This window comes from Anolis carolinensis, chromosome 6 (genome assembly GCF_035594765.1).
Source record: "Anolis carolinensis isolate JA03-04 chromosome 6, rAnoCar3.1.pri, whole genome shotgun sequence".
Classification (NCBI taxonomy): Eukaryota; Metazoa; Chordata; class Lepidosauria; order Squamata; family Dactyloidae; genus Anolis; species Anolis carolinensis.
The window spans coordinates 65,615,153-65,641,257 of record NC_085846.1 but is presented as its reverse complement, the minus strand read 5'-3'; the positions used below and the strand labels follow the sequence as shown (position 1 = coordinate 65,641,257).

General features: G+C 40.7%; 1 protein-coding gene across 1 annotated transcript in view; it reads left to right on the top strand.

Annotated features, from left to right (window-relative positions):
- The first annotated feature begins 17,096 nt into the window (after positions 1–17,096).
- Positions 17,097–26,105, top strand: part of kif15 (kinesin family member 15) — an 80,249-nt gene continuing 71,240 nt past the window's right edge. Inside the window, exon 1 of the mRNA XM_062983812.1 lies at positions 17,097–17,114. The gene's annotated coding sequence lies outside the window, so the exon portion shown is untranslated. The remainder of the gene's footprint in view (positions 17,115–26,105) is intronic.

Below are 26,105 nucleotides of genomic sequence, written 5' to 3'. Positions count from 1 at the left end.
TGGGCTGTTTATTTGGGATTATTATGCTCTCGGTACTTGGTCCTTGCTGTGTTTGTGCAGCCCTCCGTTTAGCCTTTTGGCGGTTCCCTGTGGTCGTGGGTAATATAGCGTTTGCCAGGCTGTTGTTCCCCTCCCCCAGTGGATCTAGTTTAAAGTGCGCCTGATGAGGTTTGTGAGTCTGTGTGCAAAAAGATGTTTTCCTATTTGTGTGTGATGCAACCCATCACTTGCCAGTAGGCCCTCCTCCTGGAAGAGTAGACCATGATCAAGGAAGCCAAAATGCTCCTCTTGACACCATTTTCTGAGCCAGCTATTGACCTATACTATTTTTCCGGCCCTTGTAGAGCCGTGTCCTACAACAGGGAGGAGGGATGAAAAGATCACATGTACATTATACAGTTTTAGCTTTGTTCCCAGAGCTCGAAAATCATTTGTGATCTTTTGAAAAGTATGCCTAGCAGTGTCATTGGTTCCTACATGAATCAACATAAGGTGGGGAGGGCGATAGGGCTTTAGGAGCCTGCTAAGCCTCTGAGTGATATGGTGTATTTTTGCCCCCGGGAGGCAGCATGTTTCTCGAGCCATCCCATCCGGTCTGGAAATGATGGCTTCCGCTCCTCTAAGGAGGGAGTCACCTACTACCAAGACCTGTTTCCTTTGAGGATTGACAGGGTCCCTTTTGTGCAAAACAGTGTGTATGTTCCCTGAAGAGTGTTCCAGTTGAAGTGAATCATGTAGGTGTAAAGTGTTGTCCTCCTCCCCAACATCCCCAGTGCATTCATCAATGACAATACATTGATATGCGTCCAAGAGCCCATCACTCTCCCAAGGGTGTTCCTGCTGTGCCTGGTCTACGATTGGGGATGGAGCATTTGCATGATTACATAAGTGCGAATATGGTGATGCACTGTCCCCATCAGGGCTATCCCCTGTGCATTGATCAAGAGTGGCCCACTGAGTGGTATCTAAGTAACTGTGGTCCTCCACAAGATGTGTTTCCTGATTGTATGTAAGTTGTGTAAGAATTTGGAATCTGTTGTGTAAATCCAGCTGAGAAGAGGAGTTCTACGGAGGCTGCCTGGTCCTGTGTCTTATATGCGCAAAAATTGCTGGATATCCGCGAGAAGATGGAAGCGGAGAGCTGTGATATTAATGTAAATAACAAAATCCAAATTTAAAATTTACTATGGACAAGCCACTAGTTTTACTTACCCTTGCCCCTGCTTAAACCTTACCTTAAGGGAATAATTAATTTTAATTTTAATCTTTTTATTCTGTATTTGCACAACTACCTAGGAGTGGGTTGGTAGGCTAGTAGGCCGGGATGCTTTTACATGGTTTTACATGGTTTTACTGTATGTATGGGTAAGTGTGTACGTTTTGTATGTTTCACATGTTCTGATATGGTCAAAATTGACTAATCAATAAAGAGTTGTTGTTCTTATATGCCAGAAAGACGGAAGGACCACTGTAAAGGCAATCCAGTAAGGTTTTTCAAATGTAAAGCTTGTTTTGTGGATTTGAGGGGAGGGGGTGGGTGACCTTTTGGTTTTCCGGGCTCATTGAGCCTAAAAAAAACAAGATGGCTGTGTGGATTGGGCCCAAGGATCACATGATGTGGTCCCTGTGCCCCATCCACACAGATCCTACACCTGATAAGGCCTGGATCTTACCTAAAATCCAGGTTTTACCAGGTGTCCAATTAACCCTGCTTTGTTCCAAATTAATTCGCTTTTAGTTGAGGCATTATTTAACTGAGACGTCATTTGGAGGTAAAAATGCAACAGATTCCACATTTTTGGTCCTGTCTGGAAGGGCCTTCAGTTTTTCTCATCCTTGCACTTCATTGCCTTTCACCCCATCACAAGCCTCACCCTGAAATTAAAGCCCTTCCCCTCTGGCCTGCCTTTTCCTCTGCTCACATCTCTGGCTCCCTGTCACCAACTTAAATTCAGGCTAAAACTTGTGGTGGGATGATGGGCAATGGAGTCTGGGGTGTTCTGGTGAGCAGAAGAAGAGATGGAGAGAAAGAGTGGGTGCTGAAGAAGCAGATAGCGTAGGTATTTAAAATACAGTTCAAAATTTTACAAAGTGCTCTCTTGCAGGCAGTTATCTGCAATGCACTTTACATACTCTAGAGCCAATTTCCCTGTGCAATCTGGTTTACGTTTGGGGCTTGCATTTGGAGCCCCAGTGGCAAAGTGTGTTAAAGCACTGAGCTGCTGAATTTGCAGACTGAAAGGTCCCAGGTTCAAATCCCGGGAGGGGAGTGAGCACCCGCTGTTGCTCCAGCTTCTGCCAACCTAGCAGTTCGAAAACATGCCAATGTGAGTAGATCAATAGGTATCGCTCCAGCGGGAAGATAACGGTGCTCCATGCAGTCATGCCGGCCACATGTCCTTGGAGGTGTCTACGGACAATGCCGGCTCTTCAGCTTAGAAATGGAAATGAGCACCAACCCCCCAGAGTCAGACATGACTGGACTTAACATCAGGGGAAACCTTTACCTTACTTTAAAGCATATTAAAGGGGTTAATTCAGACTTTTCCCCAACTTTGCTTGACGTGTTTTAAAAACCTAATTTGTTGCATCGTGTTTTGGCCACCGCAGTTTGTAGCCATTGCAATTTGGATTATACAGTCAGTGTAGATGTGCCCCAAGAGACACATTTTGCTTTGTGATTGATTCCTATGTAGTGTAATACAGAATCGGCATGATGTAGCAGCACAAATGATGGCTTCAGAACTCGATCTCATGTTTTTTAACAGTTTTAATTGTATTTATTGTATTTTTATGTTTTATCTGTTTTATTGCCAGTGTAATTGTGTTGTATTGTATTGTATATTTGCTTTGTTTATGCAGCATTGAATATTGCCATGCTGTAAGCCTCTCTGAGTCCCCTTCGGGGTGAGATAGGGTGGGACAGACATACAGTAGAGTCTCACTTATCCAACTTAAATGGGCCAGCAGAACGTTGGATAAGTGAATATGTTGGATAATGAGAGATTAAGGAAAAGCCTATTAAACATCAAATTAGGTTATGATTTTACAAATTAAGCACCAAAACATAATGTTATACAACAAATTTGACAGAAAAAGTAGTTCGATGTGCAGTAATGCTATGTAGTAATTACTGTATTTAAGAATTTAGCACTAAAATATCACGATGTTTTGAAATCATTGACTACAAAAATGTGTTGGATAATCCAGAATGTTGGATAAGTGAGACTCTACTGTATATTAAAGAAATAAATAAAATAAATAAATGTTGCATGGGGAATGGATGAAACCTGAGGAAACTGCTCAAATCTGTACAGATAACAATGCTGGAGAAAACCTAAGTTGGAGGTCTGGTTCTATATTATTTCTGCATCAATACAGACTTTATTGCACAAAGGTGGAAACTGGCACAAAATACCCATTGGCACTCCATCTCCTCCCCATGATAAAATTGTCAGGGTATCGAGACATATTTTGTGCAATGAGGTGCTTCTGTGGTAACATCATGTCCTCTCTCCTTGAGGTTGATGTTGTTGTTGGTGATGATGATAATAATTTGACAAAAGGGGGTAGTGGAAGGGCAAAGTTACATCAAACACCCAGAAATGCTGCGACATGGCAGCCATGCAATGCCAGCAGTTGTGTGACAGGAATTGTCATAATGCTGAAAAGTAGCTGTTATCCCAGATCATGAGAATGCCACAAGATAGCAGCTCCCCATGTGGTAACATCCTACATGGTTCTAAGTAGGATGGAAAATGGCAAAGAAGCACATTTGGGGTTTTATCATGAGTTGGGAGAAGTAACCTGCCCTCTCTGGTAGACACTGAAGACAAAAGAGTTAGCTATCCCATCATCTTGCAAAAAAAGGCAGCTACAGCTGGCAGATGGTTTGAGGATACAAAAGAGAAATGAATTCTTCTCTAAGGCTGGATGGACCTGTTAGTTTTGCTTTCTGTCATATCCAGTATTTACACAAACACATACATACATACCTTATGAGGACATTTTCCAATTTGATCAGGTGAAATGATCTTATCAAAAACAAATGCAACAACATTCCCAGACACCAGGATTGGTGAAATGCAATACGTATAGTTTTTCCCAGTTTGGAGAAGAACATTTTATCCTTTCATGCAGGGCTATAGCCAGAAAAAAAATTGGGGGCGGTTTGAAACTTTTTTTTAGCGAATCATGAAGAGTAGTTTCATAACGCAAAATAATTTAGAAATCAGGCTCCATTGATAAAGCTCTGTGGACACTCAAGACAGATAATGTGCTGGTACGGCTGTACCAGAAGCTCCGACTCTATTTTCTTGCTGCTAATGTTTGCAATCATAAGACAGGCCGCCTGTCAATCATTAAGTTTGGTTCCGTCCCTTGTTCAGGCCTCTGGGAGGAAAGGAGCCATTTTTAAGTCAGTCTCACTTAGGAAGCTAAGCTATAGGACGTAGACCATCTCGTCCAGTAGAAATTCCAGGGGAAAAGTCCCAAAAGCTCTGGCTGAGAGCTCACAGCCTCTCAGACTCACAGCTCCTGAGGGAAACAGCCCTAAGTTTCTAAAGACTCAAAGAGAGAACAGCATCACAGATCCACGGAACCTCAGCTGAAACATCTGCAAGCCTTGGCTGGTAGGTCCACTCGATATCCAGACGCATTTGGAATCGGTAGTGGGTCCCACATCAGCTAGGCCCATATTGATAGACAGCCTGGGAGAGGTTATAAGAGGGTTTTCACAGTTATCCAAAGCCAATTCCCTGTCCCCTGAGGACAAGACTGAAAGGGCCAACAGTTTATTAAGGAAACTTTGATGTGTTATTTGACTCCTTGAAGATTTATTATTTGTTCATCAATAAAGACTTTGTTATCACATTAAAGACCCAAAGGACTATCCTTGTTCAGGAAAATTCTCAACAACCTTTCTTTCGAGGCACCCTGACTTCCCACTGGGCATAAAATATACGTCCTATACAAAGACAATTGTTACAGGCCCAGCGCGTGACAGAACAGATAATCTTCAGTGGAAACTCATGGGGATTTGATTAACCAGTTAAAATTCATGAGTAAACCAGGTTTTTTAAAAACCTGAAAAATTTCAGGGGGCAGGTTGAACCCCTAACCCTCCCCCCCCCCCTTGGCTACAGCCCTGCTTTCATGCCATATAGCCCTGAAAAACAAGGTGCATTTCATGAAAAAATGTATGGCAACCTGTAAGTATGGATGAATCAAAGCTAAACTTTGAAGAGCTAAATACTCACATTCTTCTGACTGGATGTGTCACTATCATTTTCTTCCACATTTGTTTTTAAATCAAGTTCTTTTCACTAAATTTATGAAAAACTAACGAAGTTTGGACAGTTGGTTAAAAACGGAACACATTTTTCAGCCATCAGTCAAAAGAACAAGCACTACTAATTGCTATTCAGACAAGAACTTCAAGATCAGACTGGCCTAAATAAAATATAGCTGCCCATTTATAGCTCACAAGTGTGTACTAGCCTTGAGGAATTGATCTTTCTCCTCTATCTCTCCCCTAGGCTCCCTCTCCCTTGCATGCCTTATCTATTTTGGTTTGTGAACCTAATTCTGGGGCTTCTGCCTTTTTATATACGTGAACTACCTTTAGAGATAACAGTTCAAGAAGTAAAAGCAAAACTTCTGAAAACAGCAAGGACATAAATAAATTATATTTCTAATTCAATATTGCTGAATATTATCCAGTGTAGAATATTTCTTCATTATAAGGGTTCGAGTCAACTAAATTGAGCAATAACTTATTTCAGTGTTTTCTATGCCAAGTAGACTCTCAACTGACACTTTACTGACTTGAAGGCATATAAAAACAACTTTGTTTCTTCTCTATTTATCATTTTTCTTGCTCCTCCATAAAATTATCTATATACCGATAAACAAACAGATGTGATATTATATTTCCAATATGAATGACTAATATGTTGATAACTATTGACTTGAAATACCTACCTAGGCTACAGGAGCTTACAAGTTCTTTGTTCTTATGAAAATACAAGGAGTTTCAAAAAGATGGACCCAATTTGAAATCACTATGGACTTCATCACACCGAGCTGGGGAACACGAGGAAATGAGGGAAAGCAGGGGAAATCGTCTTCATTGTGTGGGATTCTGTCTTGAAGGAAGACAGAGAATTTACTTAGCCCCATCACACAGGATCGTCTCCTCCTGCCTTTAGCCTCCTGCCTCCTGTGTTAAAGCGCTGAGCTGCTAAACTTGCGGACCAAAAGGTCCCAGGTTCAAATCTTGGGAGCGGAATGAGCGCCCGCTGTTAGCCCCAGCTCCTGCCAACATAGCAGTTCGAAAACATGCAAATGTGAGTAGATCAATAGGTACCGCTCCAGCGGGAAGATAACGGTGCTCCATGCAGTCATGCCGGCCACATGACCTTGGAGGTGTCTACGGACAACACCGGCTCTTCGGCTTAGAAATGGAGATGAGCACCAACCCCCAGAATCGGTCACGACTGGACTTAACGTCAGGAGAAAACCTTTACCTTAAATCCATAGAGGAGACAGAAGGCATTGTTCTTAAGGCTGACACCCCTCCTCTGAGTTCCTCTTCTTTTCCTCCCAATCTCTTTACGCTTAATCGCGGAAAACCTACTAGGCATTAGAACTTACTGTAGTTGGTTAAAAAAGGGAAAACATGGGCAAGTTTGAGAGATCCCATCTCACATGTTTTTCCCCGCTTAAGTGCACGTGATGGGAATACGGGTGAGGGCCTTTTCGGTAGCTGACTGTGAAACCCCCTCCCTAGGGAAACCACATTGGCCCCATCCCTGTTGGCTTTCCACAGTCAGGTCAAGACCTTCCTCTGCCACTTTGGGGAATGATAAGGGGCATGCCTCTTGGGAGGTTGTGGGTGGGATTTGGGTGTGTGCTTTTTTTTAATTTAAAAAAAATGCATTAAAATTGTATTTATTATATTTTAATTTTATTTTAATCTAATATACACAGTATTATTTATTTTTTATATTTGCTTTGTTTTAAGTTGATCAAAGTGTGTGGTTGTTAGCTGCCTTGAGTCCCCTTGGGGAGAAAGGCAAAGTCTAGATAAAGTTAATAATAATAATAATAATAATAATAATAATAATAATAATAATAATCCTGATCCTTGCAGCCCAGGAGCAAGCAATCAGAACAAATGCAATCAAGGCCAAGATCAAAAAATCAACTGATGACCCAAAATGCAGACTGTACAAGGAAGCTGACGAAACCATTGATCATATCCTCAGCTGCTGTAAGAAAATTGCACAGACAGACTACAAACAGAGGCACAACTATGTGGCCCAAATGATTCAATGTAACTTATGCCTCAAGTACCACCTCCCTGCAGCAAAGAACTGGTGGGATCACAAACTTGCAAAAGTATTGGAAAATGAGTACGCAAAGATACTATGGGACTTCCGAATCCAGACTGACAAAGTTCTGGAACACAGCACACCAGACATCACAGTTGTGGAAAAGAAAAAGGTTTGGATCATTGATGTCGCCATCCCAGGTGACAGTCGCATTGATGAAAAACAACAGGAAAAACTCAGCCGCTATCAGGACCTCAAGATTGAACTTCAAAGACCCTGGCAGAAACCAGTACAGGTGGTCCCGGTGGTGATGGGCACACTGGGTGCCGTGCCAAAAGATCTCAGCCGGCATTTGGAAACAATAGACATTGACAAAATCACGATCTGCCAACTGCAAAAGGCCACCCTACTGGGATCTGTGCACATCATCCGAAAATACATCACACAGTCCTAGACACTTGGGAAGTGTTTGACTTGTGATTTTGTGATACGAAATCAAGCATATCTATCTTGTTTGCTGTGTCATAATAAAATAATAATAATAATTGTGCAGTCTTCCTGTTGTTGTCAGACTCATCATCCCTAGCCTGTGCAGTAAAGAATGAAGAATACAAAAAGTTAAAGTTTAACAAGATCTGCAGAACTACACAGCTCCAACCCTACTTTAGATCAGTTAGCTTAGCTATTCCACAGGCCTGTTGCATCTATACTAGAAATCCTGTTTACCATTTTCTCCCAAACTGGCACCTTCCAGAAGTGAAGTACGCGGTCTCTCTCATTACCTTTAGTCAGGTAATTGTAGTCCAAAAAAACTAGGGAGTTCATCATTATTGGTCACCCAAAATGACAACTACAATATACTGAGGTTCTGATGGGCTGAAAATGGGGCTGTGCTTTGTTAGTAACAGCATTAGAAGAAAAGGAGGAGCACTTGTGGAACAAGATTTGATATGTCCATTAAAAACAGGTGCTCTCCGTGTGATGTTTCCTGAACAAATTTGTTAGTGTGATGAAAATAACACATTTTGCTTGATGATATTGGAAGCTGCATGCTCCAAAGTAACTACTTAGGATCCCTGTAAACAGCTGTTCCCATAAACACTGGTCCATACATCTCTGTAAATGTAAATAAATAAATGGTTCTACATTATTTTATGCTATCAGACAAAACCTGCTTGGCAGTGATCTCATTATGTCTTCCCTGACCTGCCAACTCTCTATAACAAAGAACTGAAACATATCATAATAATGACAATTTTATATTGCAAATTCTACATCAGGTTTACAGAATCATATGAAAAGTATAAATCACTTCTACAGTTTTCAGAAATAACCAAGGACAGATGATCTGTGGGTGGCAAGCTAGTATGTTTAAATTGTTTATCCAGCAACCATTCCAACAATCATATCAGAAATTCAAACATAAAGTTCAACTACAGCTAGACTATCAGCCTCATCAGAGTGTGTTTCCCATGGCAAATTGCATTAATTTTTCTCTGCTGGTGATCTGTGATAGTCCTCCTTCTCACTATGAAAGGAACTGTGTGTTTAAATACAGAGTATTCGTGCTGGTTAAGGAGCCAGGTGAGTCAAGTTACCATCTTTGGGATTATTACTGAAAGCTTCCAATGCAAGAATCTCTAAACAACAACAATAAGAATACATTAGGATGAATCATGTCCCATATATTTTCCTCTTTGGGGATATTTTAGGCCCAAGATAGGGCTTTCTAAAACTGAAAAATACAAATCAGAAATCTGTTCAAATAGCCCATGAGAGTCAAGCATTTAGCAAAATTCTGGCCCATCTCCCTGAAGTAGTGTAATGAGTATTTTTTTTACTTTTGTTTACTTTTTTCCTTTGGAGGCTGGGGTTCCTTGGAGGTCTCAAGTCTGACACATATGTCCGAAGTCTTCATTTTTCTCATCTCTGGTTTAGACCTTTGTGAGACAATTTAATATTACCTTTCTTTCAATGTGTATATTCACTGTATTAGTGGATAGTTACCAAGAGCTGTTGCATGTTGTGGCTGTGGTTGTTTGTAGTAGTAGTAGTAGTAGTAGTAGTAGTAGTGAACCTTCATTTCTGAGTCATGGCAACATTAAAGTGAAGTTATCACAGGATTTTCTGGAGTTAAGAGTGCATGACTTACACAGGGTTACTCAGTGTGTTTCTGTGATGTCTCAGGCACCTTTGGCCCCTGACCCCGTGGCCACTGCTGACCAAACTGAAGAAGACTTGGGTTTTTTCCCAAGTCAGCATGATTCAATTCCTTTCCAGATGCCTACTGTTGACATTTCTGTGCCAGAGCCAATTAAGGACGCCCTTGAGACTGTGCAGCCTCTCCCGGGTTCTCCGGATGGTTTGATCGAAAGGCTTTTCTGAAAACAGACCATTCTCAGAAGCAAAGTTTACGACGAAGCACCAGATTAGCAGAGCGAGGCAATTATGGCTAGCCCAGTTCTCTTGGGAAGAATTAGGGAGGGAGGCACCTAGTGAGATGTCTTTGGTGGACCAGTTCTCTTGGGAAGAATTGGGAAGTCCAGCACCTGTTCTGGGGGAGCTTATGAACTTCCATAAAAGTTTTGCGCTGAAAACCTTTGGGGCGGTGTCAACTTAACTTCTGACTGGGAAACATCGTCGTCTCTTGTTCCTGATTTCCAAGCGGCCTGACGGTGCGCTTACTCTGGAGTAGACCGGGTGTTGGTTTACCTTCTTGCCAAGTTGGGACTGTGTTTCAGCTCCTGAACATCTAGTTTTGCCTTGCCCTGAAATCCTGATTTGGACATTTATTCTAAAGGACTCTTCTTGCTCTAAAGGACTCCCTGCTCTTTTCCCCACTCAAAACTCAGATGGAGTTAGAGTGTGTTTCGGTTTCTGGATTTTGAACTCTAATACTGGACATAAGACTTTATCTTATTGGACTAAATTTGATCTTTTCTGGAAGGTCAATTGCTACTTTTACTTTGCTGCTTATTTCCATTTGGAACTTTATTTGCTTTAATAAAGATATTATATTGTTATTGGCTTCTGTGTTGGTTCCCAGTGTTCGTGCCGCCCAGTGTTACAGTTTCCATGGTCAAAAGGAAATTCAAATCCTGGTCTCCAGAGCCGTAGTTCAGTACCTTGGCAGCCACCTCTCCCCAAAAGTCAACATTGACAGTGAAATACAACACCATCTCAGCTCTGCCAGTTCAGCATTTTCCTGAATGAAGCAGAGAGTGTTTGAGGACTGGGACATTCATAGGGATACCAAGATGCCTGTTTATTTTTTTTTTAAAAAAAAAGCAAAGACCACCAGGACTGAGTGATGATCCTTCACCATGAACTTAGCTGGGCTGGCCACGTTGTCCGAATGCCCGATCACCCTCTTCCAAAGCAGTTACTGCACTCCCAACTCAAGAACAGAAAATAGAATGTTGGTGGACAGGAAATGAGATTTAAAGATGGGGTTAAAGCTAACCTTAAAAATGTGGCATAGACACTGAGAACTAGAAAGCCCTGGCCTCTGAACACTCTAACTGAAGGTCAGCTGTTACCAACAGTGCTATGGAATTCAAAGAGGCATGAATGGAGGGTGAAAGGGAGAAACGTGTCAAGAGGAAGGTGTGTCAAGCCAACCCTGATGTTCTCACTGCGAAAGAACATGCAGCCACCTATGGACCCACTAGCAAAACCCTACATTTGGAAGTCAATTATACTTGGACACCGATCGCCGATGATGATTATGATGATGATGATGAGTTCAATGCTCAAATCATTAGCCCATCCTAGCTCTCTAAGCCAACATTAGGCCATCTGAAGTTTTCTGAATTCAAACTCCTATCAGTCTAACAGAGCTTGGAAATTATTTAAGACTACCCTTGTTATGTGCAGCTATTGTGACTATTTCTGAACTAGTAAAGCTTAATTCAGTTTCTCCCTGGCACTGTCTCTTCTCTGCCTTTGTTTATTGCTTTTTTGCTAGTAAATCCTTGCCAACGGAGCAGTTCTGTTAGCAGATCTCGGAGTTCATTTGGCACAAGGGGATACATAGTGACAAGAGATGCCTATGCCTAATCTTAACTTCCCAGAGCCAATGCTTCCCCAAGTTAAAATTGTACTGAAACATCCTATCTGAACTTAAAACTGTCATCACTATAAGTATAGCAGTAAAACTCACAAAGAACACAAGTTTTCCCCTTCACAGAAAGTGCATCTGTATATATGTAGTGAAAGCAGAGTTATCTGTGACATGGCAGTAGTATGGGAATTTCCATGCATACTCAGAAATTTCATGGTTATGTTGGATACATGCTCAAATTGCTCACATTTCATACATTCCAGGCATTGCTGAGTTTGGGAATAAAATTTAAGCCTCTGTCATACATTTGAAATTGGATTAATTTTAAATAATAGTGACTAACCCACTTGCAGATATGTTGTTGGTTTACTGTGGCAAGTAAACCAAGAGAAGTGCAGATGTATAGGCAAAGCTCCAATTTTATTTCTGACTGATTCTTACAAAACTGTCAACCATTTCTTTTATGGTTCTAATGTAGTTCTTTCTTCTCACTTTCCCATCAAACATATGAAAATATGAATCTGTCTTTTCATGGATTTGCTATTATTTAGCAGGAGCAATCTAGGACTAGATCCAAAGAAGAAAACAGCCATCAAAGAATGTGCAAATCAATGAATGAAATCTTGGTGCACCATCCACAAATGGAAATATGATATGAAATGATGTGCAATGTAACTTCTGGGAAAATCATAGAGTTGGAAGAAACCACATGGGGCATCCAGCCCAATCCCCTACCATGCAGAAAAAGCACAACCAAATTACCTCTGACAGAGACCAAAAGGAAAAATAACATGTCATTCAAATGTAGAAGATGTACCTTTATGATGACTCTGATTCTTAGATGTAATTGATTCACATTGGCCTCAATTGCCTGGACTTAAATCAGATTGTTTCAAAATGATGGATTCAATTGCAAAGCAGTATTGAAAGGGGTGATTTGGGAACTACCCCAATCACTGAAAATACCCGAGTTCGCCAAGCCGCTATGAGACCATTAAAGAGCCCAAAAATAGTTGAGGACAAAACACCTTTATTAGGTAGCTACCGGCTGACAGAGCCACACAGCAGTGTGAGGCTGCAAAAGCTGTCGGCCTAGAATGTTTCCATCCCGGCCAATTTATAGAGCAGTTGTTTATCACATTTTAGTTCCTCTTTCTGAACTGGAATTCACTGGAAATCCCCCAGTTCAGTTTGTGGTTAGCTAGAACATCCTGCGTTGTCAACAACTTCAGGATGTTCTGACCACAATGTTTCAGCAGGTGCAAGCAAAACACATGTAACGTATATATGTTGCATACATATCTCGGAATTGGCCTAACCGCAAGTTCAACCGAAACTGATTCTTGCTAAACTTAGAACACATGCTGCCAAACAGCAAGTTGCAAATCTTTATAATTCAGAGGGGAGACTGATCCTCTAATTTCAAAGCAGACAGGCAATTCTAAAATGGAGTCACTTTGGCTAAGTGACCCCTTCAGTATATTTCACAATAACTACATATTACAGTTGCACAAAAAATTCAAATGATGTAATGAGTTATCAAGTTTTGTTAACCATTTTATAAATGCTCTATGTGCCCTCCATCTTCTGTACAGACAACAGAGAGTCTTCCTGAACTGCAGAACTCAAAACACCTTATGTTATGGGGTCACTATCTTGCAAACTTCTGAGGCTAGGCCAATGATGGGCAACCTTTTGTGCTTGGTGTGTCAAAATTCACCAAAAAACCTAGCATGACTCGAGAAAAAAACCCATAATTTTGCAATATGCGTAGTTTAAATAACAAAAATATATAATTGTAATATATAACTGTATTCAATAAATCAAAAACTATTTACTACCATTATTTCCATGTACAACAATCTGTGGTACCTCTTGCAGTTTCCACGCTGATTTCTCTCTATTCTAGTTTCAATGTAGTCATGAATAATGAATAATGTAGTAATAATATAATAGTAATAATATGATAATATTAATTTATAGTAATAATATGAGGGATCCCTGGTGGCACTATGCGTTAAAGCGCTGAGCTGCTGAACTTGCAGACTGAAAGGTCCCAGGTTCAAATCCCTGGAGCGGAATGAGTGCCCGCTGTTAGACCCAGTTCCTGCCAACCTAGCAGTTCGAAAACATGCCAATGTGAGTAGATCAATAGGTACTGCTCCAGCGGGAAGGTAACGGCGCTCCATGCAGTCATGCCGGCCACATGACCTTGGAGGTGTCTACGGACAACGCCGGCTCTTCGGCTTAGAAATGGAGATGAGCACCAACCCCCAGAGTTGGCCACGACTGGACTTAACGTCAGGGGAAAACCTTTACCTTTTTTAATAAGCAGGTACTGACAGAGGGCTGCTTTCCCATTATAGCTGATGTGTACCAATGGGTGTTAATAATAATATTAATATAAATAACAATAGTTATTCTGGGACCCTAAGCTGAGTCTGGGAGAGGAGTGCCTCACCATTACATCTGATGTGTATCAATGGGTGATGATGATGATGATGATGATAATAATAATAATAATAATAATAATAATAATAATAATAATAATATATTAATAACTATAGCTACTCTGGGACTCTAGGCTGAGTCTGGGGGAGGAGTGCCTCCCCATTACATCTGATGTGTGCCTATGGGTGTTAAAAATAATGTTATTATTAATAAAAATAGTACTCTGGGGAAGACCCAAACGTTTTAAAAGTTGGTGGGCTAAAAGGGATCAAAATGCCCTCTGTGTGTGGCAATTTTCACCCCTCTAGCCCAAATACTGGGGGGGGGGGGGGGTGAGCCTTGGAAGCCCTCCCATTGCCACTAATGGCATGAACATTTTTGTGTTTTTCGTTAGAAAATTCGTGTTGTATAGGCGGCCCATTTTCGTTAGCGGGAACCAAATATGAAAACGAGACAACACAAATGAAACTACACAAAACGAACAGCAATTCCATACAATAGCACAACACTAGTTTTTTCTAACAACATTAAATTCATCTCTGTCTTTCTTATTAATCACAGTTTGTTACCCAGTGTTTTTGAGTTCATTTTGACTCAGTTGCTCCCTGAAGAAATACTTGCTAGCGTAGTGTCAGGAAAAGACTCCAGACTGAAATTAGACACAGAGCCTTTCATCTCTATGGAGTTGTCAGAATGATATACTGGCATGCTACACATTAAAGTATATCATTCATAAGACTATGGCTTTTTAATTTCACAGAACCCCATCTGAATGTCATTGCCCTCCCTCCTTGGTGGGAAGGGAAAAGCCTTGCTTGGAGCAGTGTCACCTGACTGCAGTCTGATGAAAAGTGGGCCCAATGGTGTGTCTGCAGTATCATTGGCACTACCGATTTGAGCATTCGGCTGCAAATTAGGATGTATGGCAAGAGCTCAGACAAACCCTCTGTAAATAATCACAGAGCTGGCTGAAAGACCATGAAGGCTTTCCCATGGCTTTTCTACTGTAGAGCTTGTTATGATTTAATGATGTATTATAATCACCCAGGAAATTGTGCCTCAGTCCATTCTGATTTCCTGGGTGGGAATCAGATATTTTCATAATGGGGTGGCAGCTTCCTAAAGTAAACCCATCCCGCCTGTGGGCTCTCTAGTGTGCACCTTTCACATATTGCATATCCTAATCCTGATGTTGCCTCTTGAGAACTGTGTTTTCAATTTAGATTAGTTTAACTTGCTGTAATTAAATTTACTTTCATTTAATTCAGTGTCGTGCAATTCACCTTGATTTTGTTTACTCTAACTTTATGAAAATGAAACAACTTAGCTTAGGGGGAAAATCCCCATATAGCTCCCTTGCCTTTCATGTATGAGACATTATGAATACTTCTTGACAAATATCCTTTGGATAGAAATCCAGCAATGAAGACACGTGGGCAGGCAAAAACATTTCTGTTTGGTAATAATAATAATAATAATAATAATAATAATAATAATAATAATAATAATAATTTTATTCTTATACCCCGCCCCATCTCCCCGAAGGGACTCGGGGCGGCTTACATGGGGCCAAGCCCAGTCAACAACAATAAAATAACACCATAAAACAGATTTAAAACAATGAAAACCAGTCATTAAAATTCACATATAAGGACAAAAGGTAAAATCTAGATAAAATCAGGAGAAACCTGATTTTATCTATACATACTGCAGGTACATTTACTGCTCACAAGATGAAGCTGCACTTCAGGGACTGGTGGGTATACTATTGCATGACCTTCGTTTGGACAATAGGCTATATCCTCCGAAGCATGATGTGTGCTGAGAAACCTGCAGGAATACACTGCTTATGGCAACACATCTCTTCACATACACTGGAGGAAAAACCAAATTAATATACATCCCAGAGCTAAATGCAACAATACATGTACCTAAGACACAATTATTACAGCAGAAGTCAATAATGAGGTGTCCTGCAACTCTGTAAGTGGAATTACACTGAATCAGTTTCAATTGGTGAATACTTTCTTGATTCCTGCCTTTCTTGGCTGGCCATCCAGGAAGGAGATGCAATTAGATTTCAACTACAACAAATTATCAATGCATTTCTCAGATAAAATTACCATTGGTAAGATAATCTCCTGTTCACCGGGATGGGGTTAGATAGTAAAGGCAGTAAAGGTTTTCCCCTGACATTAAGTCTAGTATCGGAGCCTCCCGTGGCCTAGGGGATAAAAGCCTTGTGACTTGAAGGTTGGGTTGCTGACCTGAAAGCTGCCAGGTTCGAATCCCACCCGGGGAGAGTGCGGATGAGCTCTCTCTATCAGCTCCAGCTCCATGCGGGGACATGAGAGAAGCCTCCCACAAGGATGGTAAAACATCAAAAACATCTGGGCGTCCCCTGGGCAACGTCCTTGCAGATGACCAATTCTCTCACTCCAGAAGCAACTCCGGTTGCTCCTGATACGGAAAAAATTTTTTTAAGTCTAGTTGTGTCCAACTCTGCGGTTTGGTGCATATCTTCTAAGCCAAAGAGCTGACATTGTCCATAGACACCTCCAAGGTCATAGGGCCGGCATGACTGCATGGAGCACCGTTACCTTCCCGCCGAAGCGGTACCTATTGATCTACTCACATTTGCATGTTTTTGAATGGCTAGGTTGGCAGAAGCTGGGGCTAACAGCGGGAGCTCACTCCGCCCCTTGGATTTTGGTCAGCAAGTTCAGCAGCTTAGCGGTTTAATCCGCTGCGCCACCGGGCTCTCCTTTTGCGGTTAGATAGGAGAGCATAAACAGCATTTCCTGCACCTCCACTGCACACGGGACTATCTATTTTATCATCACCTCTTGATTTGACATGGATTGGCTACACATATAGAGACATGTGCCTTTCACACATAGGCAAAACACTTTGATTCTACTTTATCTGCCACGGCTCCATGCTCAGCAATCCCGGGGGTTTCTATAGAAACCTGAGATATCTCTGCCAAGGAATTCAAGTGCCTCACCAAATTACAAATCCCAAAGTGCAATTATGGCAATTAAAGTGATATCCAAGTCCTACAATAGCATAGTGGGAAAGGGAACCCAGCCATACTCCAAACTCTTGGAGTGATAGAAAGCAGGTGGTTATAGTTGTATGCTTTTGGGTCATTTTCAGTTTATGGGACTCCTTAGGAAATCTTATCATGATGTTTCTTCTTCTTTTTTCCAGAGTGGCTCCAATACTGTCTTCCTCTGAGGCTGAGACACCTTGCCTTGTCCAAGGTAGGTTTCCATGGCTGAGCGTATATTGAAACCTTTATCCTCCACAGTTCAAATCCAGCACTCAGACAATTACACCATGTTTTAGATTGTTTTAAGGCATATATTTTCATTTATTTGCATTGACTATGCTTTATATCTACTTTGTTTCCATTGTTATGCTTTTCACAGGTATCTTTATTTATGTGTGTGATACATCTCACTTTGTGACAGCTTTTCTGTGGTGTGAAGTGATGCATAAATTTAATTAATAAATAATAGCCAAAATATTATATGATTTTATATGCTCTTCATATAAAATAAGGCAGTACAGTATCAAATATATAAAGTAAAACATCATATTGTATATCTTACTAGCTGTGCCCGGCCACGCGTTGCTGTGGCGAAGTATGGTGGTATATATTACAGTAGAATCTCACTTATCCAACATTCGCTTATCCAATGTTCTGGATTATCCAACACAGTCTGCCTTTTAGTAGTAAATGTTTTGTAGTCAGTGTTTTAAATTCATTGTGATATTTTGGTGCTAAAGTTGTAATACAGTAATTACTACATAGTATTACTGTGCATGGAACTACTTTTTCTGTCAAATTTGTTGTATAACATGATGTTTTGGTGCTTAATTTGTATAATGATTACCTAATTTGATGTTTAATTAGCTTTTCTTGCGTCCCTTCTTATTATCCAACATATTCACTTATCCAACGTTTTACCGGCCTGTTTATGTTGGATAAGTGAGACTACTGTATATTTATAATCTTATATTGTCTGCTTAGAACTGGATTATATGAGGCCACAGCTGTATAAAATGCACACTGAAGTGGATTATATGGCAGTGTGGAGTCAAAATAATCCAGTTCAAAGCAGATAATATAAGATTATAAATGGGTTATATAGCTGTGTGGAAGGGCCTTGAGTCTACACTGCCATATAATCCAGTTCAAATCAGATAATCTGTATTTTAGAGGCAGTGTGGAAGAGGCCAAAGTGAGGCCTAACTCTGTCTGTCCCCTGGGCTGAGTGGGTTGCTAGGAGACCAAGTGGGCGAAGCTTAGCCTTCTAACTGGGAGCAATTGGATAGAAACAATTATTCCTTCTCCCTCTAATTAGGACTTTATTTTTCTTTTCTTTTTATTGTATGAACGTAGAGGCATGGATGAGGGGTTGTGCTGCCAAGTTTAGTGTTTCTGGGATGTGTAGTTTTGTTGTTTTGTCTTAGGCCGAAATTTCATTACCCTTTTATATATATAGATGAGGTTGTCATACGTGTATTTCCATCCCCCCCCCCCCCCGCCCCCGTTTGATTAAATAGCAAAATGGTGTGGGTGTTGAAAAGGAATTTCAGAAGATACATTTGCACCCAGGTTTACATGGCAACTGAATCCCTAAAATGTTCTGAACCCTTAAATAACTTTTGAAAGCCAGTTTGCCCTAAAGAATTATCTACGTGCCTGATTGTAAGAGATAACTTCTACAAGCATCAAGGAAACTTGGAGCATTGTTATTCTAATAGTAAATTCATCTCTATTGCCTTTGATATAGACTTCCCCACTCATAGTAAGGGATTTCTTTTAAAAAATGGTATATGTTAGCTTTCTCCATCCCTCCACATGTGTTGGATTACAATTCCCATCATCTTCAATCAGTACAGGCATCGGGATTGATAGGATTTGGAGACCAAGACAATGATGGGAAATGACTCTGGGGGAGAAGGAGTAGTCACCTGTATGGCTACAAAGAGACCTTAATATGATCATTGATCACTTCTTGCAAAATGTGGAATTTTGTCTCTCTAGATGTTTTTGGATGTTTGTTCCCATCATCTCCAGCTTGCATTGCCAGCAGACAGGGAGCTTGGGAACTGTAGCATAATAACATTCAGAGGGTCAAAAGTTTTCTATTACTGGTGTCACTCTTGTTCTCCCATAACACACTATGTCAACAAATTAGTTTTATAGCTGGTTTTTGTTATAGGCTCTGACAGTTGGTACGGGAATACCGGTAGCTCCTGTTCTCCAAAAACTCACTTGTATATATATACTAGCTTGGGGACCGGCAATGCCCGGGTTATTTGAAAAAGGCATTGTTTATTTTTGAATGTTAGGTATTCTCAGTTTGGTGTGGGTGAACTACAATTCCCAGAATCATGGGTCAAGCCTCTCCGAACACTGCCAGTATTCAAAGTTGGCCATTTTGAGTCTGTGTACCAAGTGTGGTCCAGATCTGTCGTTGGCTGGTCATCGTCTGGCTGCAGTGGTCTCTGGATGGGGTGAACTACTACAGCTCCCAGATTCCAGAGCAATCTTCCCAAAACATCTTCCAGTATTCACAGTAGGCCATGTTGGGTCTGTGTGCCAAGTTTGGTCCAGATTGTTGACTGGGTTCAGTGCTCTTTGGATGCAGGGGAACTACAACTCCCAAAATCAAAGCCAAGTTATTATGTGTATAGATATAGATATAAATATGGTTGATATGGTTGATTAGCAAAAGAAAACAATATATTCAGCAGATGGCACTACATTTTAGTGCAGTGATGGCCAACCTATGACACGTGTGTCAGCACTGACACGCCTAGCCATTGTTGCTGACACGCTGCCGCATGCAGATTGATTGGATGACTATGTCTTTTGTGGCCAAATTTGATGTGATTTGGTCCAGTGGTTTTGTTGTTTACTCCATGGGAATTATGCACATTACACACACACACACACATATATATTTATTTTTTATTTATTTATTATTTAAACTTATATGCCGTCACTCCCCTAGGGCTCGGGGCGGCTTACAAGAAAGGCTAAAATCTAACAATTTAAAAACATCTATAAAATATCTTTTTAAAAAATCTTAAAAACACTCCCCCAGGGCTCGGAGTGGCCTCGGATTTATATATAAATTATTCTATATTATTCTATTATTATTGTAGTATATTATTATATTATTACTATTATATTATTATTATATTATTCATTATTCATGACTACATTGAAACTACAATAGAGAGAACTCAGCATGGAAATTGCAAGAGGTACCATAGATTGTTGTACATGAAAATAATGGTAGTAAATAGTTTTTGATTTATTAAATACAGTTATATATTACAATTATATATTTTTGTTATTTAAACTATATATATTGTGAAATGATTTTTTTTCTTGAAGTAACACACCACCCAAGTCATGCTAGGTTTTTTGGTGAATTTTTACACACCAAGTGCAAAAGGTTGCCCATCATTGTTTTAGTGGCACTACATTTTAGTGTTGCTAGGGATATAGTCACATGAACAAGTGATGCAAACATTCATTATACACATGGATCTTCTCCAGTTGTTTTAAAAGCACCATTGAAATTAATAGATAATTTCTTTATTTTGGGTGAGATATTTATTTATTAATTAATGTTTTGTGAAAAAAAATCATTCTATGTCTGGGAATCTGGGTGTATGTCTCTGATCAATGGAGTCTACACATTTTACACCAGAGAAACGGAAGGCAGAGGGAACAGGTAACATGATCAGTACTGAAGTTATTAACTGGCTCCATTTCAAAATACTCAGTGAGACTGCATTATCATCTCTCTTGTGCTGTGCCAAAGGCATGCCTAGTGTCCTTGAGAGTGAAATTGTCCCCACGTAGCTGAGTGAAGCATTACTTTGTTAATACGCTGTGACACAAGAGAAATAATCAACCGAAACAACTGCCAACACTGGTTCACTGCAAATCATAACAGGATTATCCATTAAAAGAGACCCTGTCGGTAAAGCATGTTTTTCATTAAACATTCTGTTTAAGGACTGAAATCACAGCTCAGTCCCAGCGTTTTGTGTTCAAGGCACTATCAGTACACACACAGTGCATCATTGTGGGCTAAACATCTATTCAGTATCTCCAAAAGGCAAGGACATGCAGTGAACAACAGAGCTAGCCCAAGGCATTTCACTTCCTAAATGAAAGCACCCCACCTATTCTTTGGGGCCAGTATGGTGTAATGGTTTGAGTGCTGGACCAGGATTTTGGAGATCAGGGTTTCAATCCTTGCTTGATCATGAACCCAGTGGGTGACCTTGGGCATGTCACCCTCTTATGAACTCATCACATCGATGAGGTCTTGTGGAGCGATTTGTCAGCTTCTGTGGCCAATTGGCAGGACATCCAAGCAATCCTAGTGCACCGCCTCACCTGCAGCAACACTTCCCCGTCATATACTTCACCACGCTGGCCATATTGTTTCTTTTGGGACACGGGAAGCCTCCTGTGTTCTAGGCACAGTGACATAGTATGTTTGCACCCCAGTTCATTGACAGAGCCCCGCCCAAAGTCAGCATGCATCATGTGGTAAACTCTAGGGTGTTGTATCCCAGCCTGCACCTGAGCTGTCAGGTGAGCCTGAGGTTGGGCCTGTTCAGTCTGTGATTGTACCTGCACCTGACCTTTCAGATGAATCTGGGTTGGGGCCTAAGATTCCCATGCAGCCAGAGCTGGGTGAGGCTGCTGTTCCTGGACAGCCAGAGTTTGTTCCTGAGGATTCTGGGAGTAGGGAGACAATGGTTTCAAGCAGGCAGCTTGAACCGCATTCCTTGGGAGAGTCGAGATCGAGTTATCCCTTGGCAGATGGGCATTCCAGTTGTGATAAGAGTATGAGGTTGACAGAAAGAAAGCAATATGTCAACAGAGACAAGAAAGGGGTTTTTTTTTTAGAAGGTGCAGACAGTTGCTAATGAGAAAAGTTTTGAGCAAACTTCTCACGGAAAGAGGCCTTGATTCCAGCTTTAAGAGGAACCGCTTCTGAGAGAGATTTTTGGAGGTGGTAACTTTGCTCATCAAGAGTGTTGCTGTTTCATGGACTCTTGTTTCATGTTCCTGTGGACTTTCATATCAAGTTCCTGTAGCTCTGTATCTTGAGTTTTGTTCCAGTTCTTGTCCTTGCTCTTGGGGAATTTTGGACTATCTAGTCATTGTTCCTGAAAGTTTTGCAGTTTGGATCCCTTGTTCCAGTTAAAGATCCTGTTCTTTGTCCCAACTTTGATCCTGTTTCTTGGACTAATTTTGATATCTTGTTGAAATTTATTCTTGTGTTTGATTTTCATGGACCCTTGCTTCAAGATTCTCAAGTATTTTGTAACTGGTGGACTAAAACCTTGTTTTATTGACTTTGAACTTTGATTTGCTATTGCTTACATATATTCTTCTATAAACAACTTGCATTGCTTATAGCCTGGGGCTCCAGTGTGGTTTCGAAAGGAAGGCACAAAACAGTGTCAAGAGGTTAGACTGGATGGTCCTTGTGGTCTCAAAGTTGTGATTCTGTAAATAGCATTCTATATACAGGGCATGAACAGAGTGATCATTGAATTTATTTCACTTGCTTCATGTTGCTTTATGCCATTGGACTGGCAGGAAATCAAGGTTAACTGATAACTGACCATGGTACAAAGTCAGGCTTTGTACCACAGTCTCAACTGAACTAATGTTATAGTTAGCCCTGGTAAATAGGCCACAAGGTAAAGGCTTAGGGTTTGATAAGCTGTTTCACTTATTTTTAAGTACTTGAATAGTGAAAATGGGCATATTAGGGGGGAAATTCCACATAGTTCATGGGGACCAGATCCCAAGAACTGTTCAGTGAGTTCCTTCAATACTGTAACTCTGTAATCTATCCATCTACAGCAGTGTGTAGTTTCATACTGAGGTGCAAAGCTTGAGTGATCGAGGTAAGAACTAGAGTTTAGGAAGAGGAGATACAAATGGTGAGATTCTGGGCATCATTCACTTGTACTTGAGAGTAGCAGCTAGAATCCTCACTTTTCTAGGGAAATGGCAAGCTACAGCTAAATGAATCAAATCCTTTGCTTTGAGCCTCGGGCATTTTTGGCTATTACAGATTGAGCATCCCTTATTCAGAATTCCAGAATTCAGAACACTCCAAAACTGAAACTGTCAGCATGGGTGATGGAGACAGTTATACCCTTACTTCCTGACAGTTCAACACCCACAAACTTTGTTTCATGTTTAAAACTATTTAAAAATATTGTATAAAATGATCCATGGGTTATAAATGGGCCCTTCGCATCCACTGGGATTTGATTCCAGACAGCAAAATCAGTGGATTTTCAAGCCATGAATGGCTGGGTCCATAGATATGGAAGGTTGACTGCATATGAAACATACATTAATTTCATTTTTAAACTTGTTCCCATCTCCAAGTCTCATTATGTGCATATATGCAAATGCAGGTATTCTGAAACTTAGAAAAATCTAAAACACTTTTGGTCCCAAGCATTTCAGATGAGGAATAATGAACTCGTATTTTGAATAAGCATACTTAACGCTTGATTTCTGAACAGCATTTGGCCAAAAAATCTCTTTAGAAGTCCTCAAGACATTGATCTTCCACTTCTTTAAACAGTCGTCATACAAAAGTGCTGCTTCTTCTGTTTATAGGATCCTTTGCTTCATGATTTGTAATCATGATATTATGTGTATATCCAGCCCAATTTATCCTTAGGGTTCAGGGCAGGTTACAATGAAATATGTAACTAATGAGGATGGGTCAGGATCAGAGCTGGTTTGAAGGTTGCCCCCCAGTTTGTATACTTTAGTGATTGTTGTACATTATTTAGTGTTGCAAGACTGAGGGGAAAAAGCCAGAATGTGCTGCAAAGCCACTAAAGGCAGAAAAAGCACAGGAATTGAGAAAGCTCTCATTGACTGGGATGCATGTCCTGCTCAGACCATTGCAGCGGCACTCTCAAAAGGAGCATGCTAACAATTGCTTACTATGCTCTAACAACTATTTCTGACTGGATGGTTTCTTTGCTTCTCCCATCCTCCTTCCTGCTTTCAAGGTCAATTTCATTCCCTTTGATCTTTTGGGCACCATTCACCACCTTGATAAATATGGTGCCAGAATTACCTTTCCGTTAATGTGAACTACTTTGCCGACTGTGGGAAAAATGCACTTCAGAGCATTTTTCTCTTGCTGAAAACAGAGTCCAGATAATTTCTGGCACATTTCCATTTCTTTAGAGAGAGAGTGCATTTATTCATTTTGTTAAGGAGGCAACTAGGTATGTGATTCAGCAGGTTGATCAGCATAAACAGGATTGGCTATGTTCACATTTTAAAAATACGGACTTCTCCTTGTATATTAAGGATGTATCTGTCGTCCTTTAACGCAGGGATATCAAACTCATTTTCATAGAGGGGCACCCGGGCACATCAGCTTTATGGTTGCTTCCAAAAGGCCACTGAATCCATAGATGGAGAATTTATTTATTTATTTTATTACATCACTTCTACCCCGCCCTTCTCACCCATCAGGGGACTCAGGGCGGCTTACAATATAAACATACACATCAAAAAACAGTTTTCATCAAATTTAAAAATCCATCAAGATTAAAAATTACAATAAAATTAAGAATATACATTAAAATATACATAATTATACATTTAAATATACATTTAATGCGCTTTCCATGGATAGAAAGCCAACTTAGCCGCCCTGAGTCCCCTCGGGTGAGAAGGGCGGGGTATAAATGTTGTAAATAAATAAATAAATAAATAAACTACCATATATATATATATTTACATAGTGGTCAGTGCTCTTTAGGAGCCCCCGGTGGCACAGCGGATTAAACCACTGAGCTGCTGAGCTTGCTGGCCGAAAGGTTGGCGGTTTGAATCCAGGGAGCGGAGTGAACTCCCGCTATTAGCCCCAGCTTCTGCCAACTTAGCAGTTAGAAAACATGCTAATGTGAGTAGATCAATAGGTACCGCTTCTGCAGGAAGGTAACGGTGCTCCATGCAGTCATGTTGGCCACCAGATCTAGGAGGTGTTTATGGACAACGCCGGCTCTTCGGCTTAGAAATGGAGATGAGCACCAACTCCCAGAGTAGGGCACGTCTAGACTTAATGTCAGAGGAAACCTTTACCTTACAGTGCTCTTTAGTTTTTACCCACTTTGGGTCTCCAGATGTTATTGAACAACAATTCCCATCACTTTTTATTATGTACCATGTGGACTGGGGATACTGGTAATTACAATCCAGCAGCACTTGCGGCTCTGAAGTTGAGGAAAGGTTAAAAGACATTGTAAAGTCAGAGATCATATCCACAAGCCTTGTATCTAAATCCAAACTGAACTAAACAGAACAAACTACAGCCTCCCAGATGTTATCGCATCACAACTCTCATTAGCTAGTCAAGATGTCTGATGATGAGGAACACAGGAGTTGTAAAATGACATGGTGGACCAGATTCGGCCTGCAGGCCTTGAGCTTAATACATGCGCTTAAAAGACATACAGTGCATCTATCCATTTCACCCCAAAAAGCCATACCCACAGAAACTGAACACAAAGTTCACTACTTCACAAGAAGTTTCTCTTGAATCCTTGATAGGTCCTCTTCCTACAGAATTTATCCTCATAACACTTCCTTAACTAAGACCTTGATTTCTCACCATATGATGCTGCTTACAACTTCTCAGACACAATCAGCTATCTCCCTTACCAACACTTAACTCGCTCATTCACTCTAGCCAGTGAAAGTGAGTTGTGTCAGAGATATTTGAAGAGTTGTCTGTGTTTTACAAGTTATGTTTCAACCAGATTCAAGAACAATTCACATAACCAATATTATATTATTATGGTGGCTTGGGGAAACCATCTTGCAGTGTAAGTTTTATGCAGGTACATTATGGCAAAAGAGAAGCGAAGCAGAGGTCAACCACTGACCAAAATTTGGAAGTTGGAGGAAGCTCATCCCCTTGTAATCACATTTCTGGCACTAGGAACCATGAAACCCTGGATTACTGGGAGGCTGTATCCCCTGCCTCTCACAAGGCCAGAGAATGACAAGTTGCAGGAAGAAGAAAAACATTTCCTGACTACCTCAGATTGGAGAACCAAAGGAAAGCATCTTCTACCCATCACCAAGACAATTAACAGACAGTGTGTCTATACAATGCATGAGTTTAAGATCTTCTGCATTATTTGTT